The sequence below is a fragment of the Arachis stenosperma genome, chromosome 7 (assembly GCF_014773155.1).
Source record: "Arachis stenosperma cultivar V10309 chromosome 7, arast.V10309.gnm1.PFL2, whole genome shotgun sequence".
Taxonomy (NCBI): domain Eukaryota; kingdom Viridiplantae; phylum Streptophyta; class Magnoliopsida; order Fabales; family Fabaceae; genus Arachis; species Arachis stenosperma.
The window spans coordinates 72,207,039-72,212,546 of record NC_080383.1 but is presented as its reverse complement, the minus strand read 5'-3'; the positions used below and the strand labels follow the sequence as shown (position 1 = coordinate 72,212,546).

The following is a 5,508-nucleotide window of genomic DNA, read 5'->3' as shown; positions in this document are numbered from 1 at the left end:
GGGAGAAGTATCTCTATCCCTGCCATTGGAGCAAACAACTTTGAGCTTAAGCCTCAATTAGTTTTTCTAATGCAACAGAATTGCAAGTTCCATGGACTTCCATCGGAAGATCCTCATCAATTTTTAGCTGAATTCTTGCAAATCTGTGACACTGTCAAGACTAATGGGGTTGACCCTGAGGTCTACAGACTTATGCTATTCCCTTTTGCTGTAAGAGACAGAGCTAGGATATGGTTGGACTCACAACCTAAAGAAAGCCTGAACTCTTGGGAAAAGCTAGTCAATGCCTTCTTGGCAAAGTTCTTTCCACCTCAAAAATTGAGTAAGCTTAGAGTGGAAGTCCAAACCTTCAGACAAAAGGAAGGAGAATCCCTCTATGAAGCTTGGGAAAGATACAAACAATTGATCAGAAAGTGCCCCTCTGATATGCTTTCTGAATGGAGCATCATAGGTATTTTCTATGATGGTCTGTCTGAACTGTCCAAGATGTCATTGGATAGTTCTGCTGGAGGATCTCTTCATCTGAAAAAGACGCCTGTAGAAGCTCAAGAACTAATTGAAATGGTTGCAAATAACCAATTCATGTACACTTCTGAAAGAAATCCTGTGAAGAATGGGACAAATCAGAAGAAAGGAGTTCTTGAGATTGATACTCTGAATGCCATATTGGCTCAGAACAAGATATTGACTCAGCAAGTCAATTTGATTTCTCAAAGTCTGTCTGGAATGCAAAATGCACCAAGCAGTACTAAGGATGCTTCATCTGAAGAAGAAGCTTATGATCCTGAGAACCCTTCAATGGAAGAGGTGAATTACATGGGAGAACCCTATGGAAACACCTATAATTCTTCATGGAGAAATCATCCAAATCTCTCATGGAAGGACCAACAGAGACCTCAACAAGGTTTCAACAACAATAATGGTGGAAGAAACAGGTTTAGCAATGGCAAGCCTTTTCCATCATCTTCTCAGCAACAGACAGAGAGTTCTAAGCAGAGCCACTCTGACTTGGCAACCATGATCTCTGATCTAATCAAAACCACTCAAAGTTTCATGACTGAAACAAGGTCTTCCATTAGAAACTTGGAGGGACAAGTGGGTCAGCTGAGCAAGAAAGTTACTGAACTCCCTCCTAGTACTCTTCCAAGCAATACAGAAGAGAATTCAAAAGGAGAGTGCAAGGCCATCAACATGGCCGAATTTGGAGAGGAGGAAGAGGCAGTGAACGCCATTGAGGAAGACCTCAATGGACGTCCACTGGCCTCCAATGAGTTCCCTAATGAGGAACCATGGGAATCTGAGGCTCACACTGAGACCATAGAGATTCCATTGGATTTACTTCTGCCATTCATGAGCTCTGATGAGTATTCTTCCTCTGAAGAGGATGAGTATGTCACTGAAGAGCAAGTTGCTAAATACCTTGGAGCAATCATGAAGCTAAATGACAAGTTATTTGGTAGTGAGACTTGGGAGAATGAACCTTCTTTGCTCACTAAAGAACTGGATGACTTGTCTAGGCAAAGATTACCTCAAAAGAGACAAGATCCTGGGAAATTTTCAATACCTTGTACCATAGGCACCATGACCTTTAAGAAGGCTTTGTGTGACTTAGGGTCAAGTGTAAACCTCATGCCTCTCTCTGTAATGGAGAAGCTAGGGATCTTTGAGGTGCAAGCTGCAAGAATCTCACTAGAGATGGCATACAACTCAAGAAAACAAGCTTATGGACTTGTAGAGAATGTTCTGGTAAAAGTTGAAGACCATTACATCCCTGCTGATTTCATAGTCCTAGAGACTGGGAAATGCATGGATGAATCCATCATCCTTGGCAGACCCTTCCTAGCCACAACAAGGGCTGTGATTGATGTGGACAGAGGAGAATTGATCATTCAAGTGAATGAAGAATCCTTTGTGTTTAAGGCTCAAGGATATCCCTCTGTAAACATGGAGAGGAAGCATGAAGAGCTTCTCTCAAAACAGAATCAAACAGAGCCCCCACAGTCAAACTCTAAGTTTGGTGTTGGGAGGTCACAACCAAACTCTAAGTTTGGTGTTGAACCCCCACATTCAAACTATAAGTTTGGTGTTGGGAGGTTCCAACATTGCTCTGAGTATCTGTGAGGCTCCATGAGAGCCCTCTGTCAAGCTACTGACATTAAAGAAGCGCTTGTTAGGAGGCAACCCAATGTTATATTTAATCTATTTTCCTTTGTTATTTTATGTTTTCTGTAGGTTGATGATCATGAGAAGTCACAAAATCAATTGAAAAAGAAAAAACAGAATGAAAAATAGAAAGAAAAACAGCACACCCTGGAGGAAGACCTTGCTGGCGTTTAAACGCCAGTAAGGGTAGCAAATGGGCGTTTAACGCCCAGTCTGGCACCATTCTGGGTGTTTAACGCCAGAAAGGGGCACCAGACTGGCGTTAAACGCCAGGAAAGGGCAAGAAGTTGGCGTTGAACACCAGATGCAAGGAGATGAACATCCTTACACTAGAAGGTTCAACTTTGATCAAAGGTTGGACCAAGTCCTCACAGACATTTGTGAAGAGGGCACCCAATGGAAGAGAGATTCAAGAGGGAAGCCGGTTCAACTGAGAAGGCATGACCTCAAGCCCGTGGCTAGGGGATGGTTGGAGTTTATCCAACGCTCAATCATTCCCACTAGCAACCGGTCCGAAGTTACTATAGACCGGGCCATCATGATTCATAGTATCATGATTGGAGAGGAAGTGGAAGTTCATGAGGTTATAGCCCAAGAACTCTATAAGGTGGCGGACAAGTCCTCTACCTTGGCAAGGTTAGCCTTTTCTCATCTCATTTGTCACCTCTGTTATTCAGTTGGAGTGGACATAGAAGGAGACATCCTCATTGATGAGGACAAGCCCATCACTAAGAAAAGGATGGAGCAAACAAGAGACCCCACTCATCATGAAATCCCTGAGATACCTCAAGGGATGCAGTTTCCTCCACAAAACTATTGGGAGCAAATCAACACCTCCCTAGGAGAATTGAGTTCCAACATGGGACAACTAAGGGTGGAGCACCAAGAACATTCCATCCTCCTCCATGAAATTAGAGAAGATCAAAGAATCATGAGAGAGGAGCAACAAAGGCAAGGAAGAGACATTGAGGAGCTCAAGCACTCCATAATATCTTCAAGAGGAAGAACAAGTCGCCATCACTAAGGTGGACCCGTTCTTTAATTTCCTTGTTCTTTATTTTCCTGTTTTTCGAAAATCATGCTTATGTTTATCTATGTTTGTGTCTTGTGATCATTAGTGTCTTAGTGTCTATGCCTTAAAGTTATGAATGTCCTATGAATCCATCACCTTTCTTAAATGAAAAATGTTCTTAATTGAAAAAGAAAAGAATTGCATGAATTTCAGATTTTATAACAGATTAATTATTTTGATGTGGTGGCAATACTTTTGTTTTCTGAATGTATGCTTGAACAGTGCATATGTCTTTTGAATCTGTTGTTCATGAATGTTAAAATTGTTGGCTCTTGAAAGAATGATGAAAAAGGAGACATGTTACTGAGGATCTGAAAAATCATAAAAATGATTCTTGAAGCAAGAAAAAGCAGTGAAAAAAAAAGGAAAAAAAAAAGGGAGAAAGAGAAAAAGAAAGAAAAAGAAAGAAATAAAGTTGTGATCCAAGGCAAAAAGAGTGTGCTTAAGAATCCTGGACACCTCTAATTGGGGACTCTAGCAAAGCTGAGTCACAATCTGAAAAGGTTCACCCAATTATGTGTCTGTGGCATGTATGTATCCGGTGGTAATACTGGAAGACAAAGTGCTTTGGGCCACGGCCAAGACTCATAAAGTAGCTGTGTTCAAGAATCATCGTACTTAACTAGGAGAATCAATAACACTATCTGGATTCTGAGTTCCTATAGAAGCCAATCATTCTGAATTTCAAAGGATAGAGTGAGATGCCAAAACTGTTCAGAGGCAAAAAGCTAAAAGCCCCGCTCATCTAATTAATACTGATCTTCATAGATGTTTCTGGAATTCATTGCATATTCTCTTCTTTTTATCTTATTTGATTTTCAGTTGCTTGGGGACAAGCAACAATTTAAGTTTGGTGTTGTGATGAGCGGATAATTTGTACGCTTTTTGGCATTGTTTTTAGTATGTTTTTAGTAGATTTAGTTAGTTTTTAGTATATTTTTTATTAGTTTTTAGTTAAAATTCACTTTTCTGGACTTTACTATGATTTTGTGTGTTTTTTTGTGATTTCAGGTATTTTCTGGCTGAAATTGAGGGATCTGAGCAAAAATCTGATTCAGAGACTAAAAGGACTGCAGATGCTGTTGGATTCTGACCTCTCTGCACTCGAACTGGATTTTCTGGAGCTACAGAAGCCCAATTGGCGCGTTCTCAACGGCATTGGAAAGTAGACATCCTGGGCTTTTCAATGTATAATAGTCCATACTTTGCCCGAGATTTGATGGCCCAAACCAGCGTTCCAAATCAGCTCAAAAATGCCCGGCGTTAAACGCCGGAACTGACACAAGAATGGGAGTTAAACGCCCAAACTGGCACAAAAGCTGGCGTTTAACTCCAAGAAGAGTCTCTACACGAAAATGCTTCAATGCTTAGCCCAAGCACACACCAAGTGGGCCCGGAAGTGGATTTTTATGTCTTTTACTCATCTTTGTAATTCTTAAGCTACTAGTTCCCTATAAGTAGGACCTTTTACTATTGTATTTTCATCTTTTGATCACTTTAGATCTTAGATCAGATCTTGGTTCTTCTGGTTCCCTCTCTAGGGCCGAGGCCAATGATCACTCTTGTTCTTATGTATTTTCAACGGTGGAGTTTCTACACACCATAGATTAAGGTGTGGAGCTCTGCTGTACCTCGAGTATTAATACAATTACTATTATTCTTCTAATCAATTCAGCTTGTTCTTGTTCTAAGATATCACTTGTTCTTCAACTTGATGAATGTGATGATCCGTGACACTCATCATCATTCTCACCTATGAACGTGTGCCTGACAACCACCTCCGTTCTACCTTAGATTGGGTGGATATCTCTTGGATTCTTTAATCGGAATCTTCGTGGTATAAGCTAGAATTGATGGCGGCATTCAAGAGAATCCGGAAGGTCTAAACCTTGTTTGTGGTATTCTGAGTAGGATTCAATGATTGAATGACTGTGACGAGCTTCAAACTCGCGATTGTGGGGCGTTAGTGACAGACACAAAAGAATCACTGGATTCTATTCCGACATGATCGAGAACCGACAGCTGAATAGCCATGCCGTGACAGGGTGCGTTGAACAGTTTCACTGAGAGGATGGGAGGTTGCCACTGACAACGGTGAAACCCTACATACAGCTTGCCATGGAAAGGAGTAAGAAGGATTGGATGAAGACAGTAGGAAAGCAGTGAGACGGAAGGGACAAAGCATCTCCATTCGCTTATCTGAAATTTTCACCAATGAATTACATAAGTATCTCTATCTTTACTTTATGTTTTATTCATATATCATCCATAAC

General features: G+C 41.0%; 1 non-coding gene across 1 annotated transcript; it reads right to left on the bottom strand.

The window, feature by feature from the left end:
- Window positions 1-324: 324 nt before the first annotated feature.
- Window positions 325-432, bottom strand: LOC130942529 (small nucleolar RNA R71). Its single transcript, XR_009071096.1, has one exon. It is a non-coding gene; the product is annotated as a small nucleolar RNA R71 (small nucleolar RNA).
- Window positions 433-5,508: the final 5,076 nt, after the last annotated feature.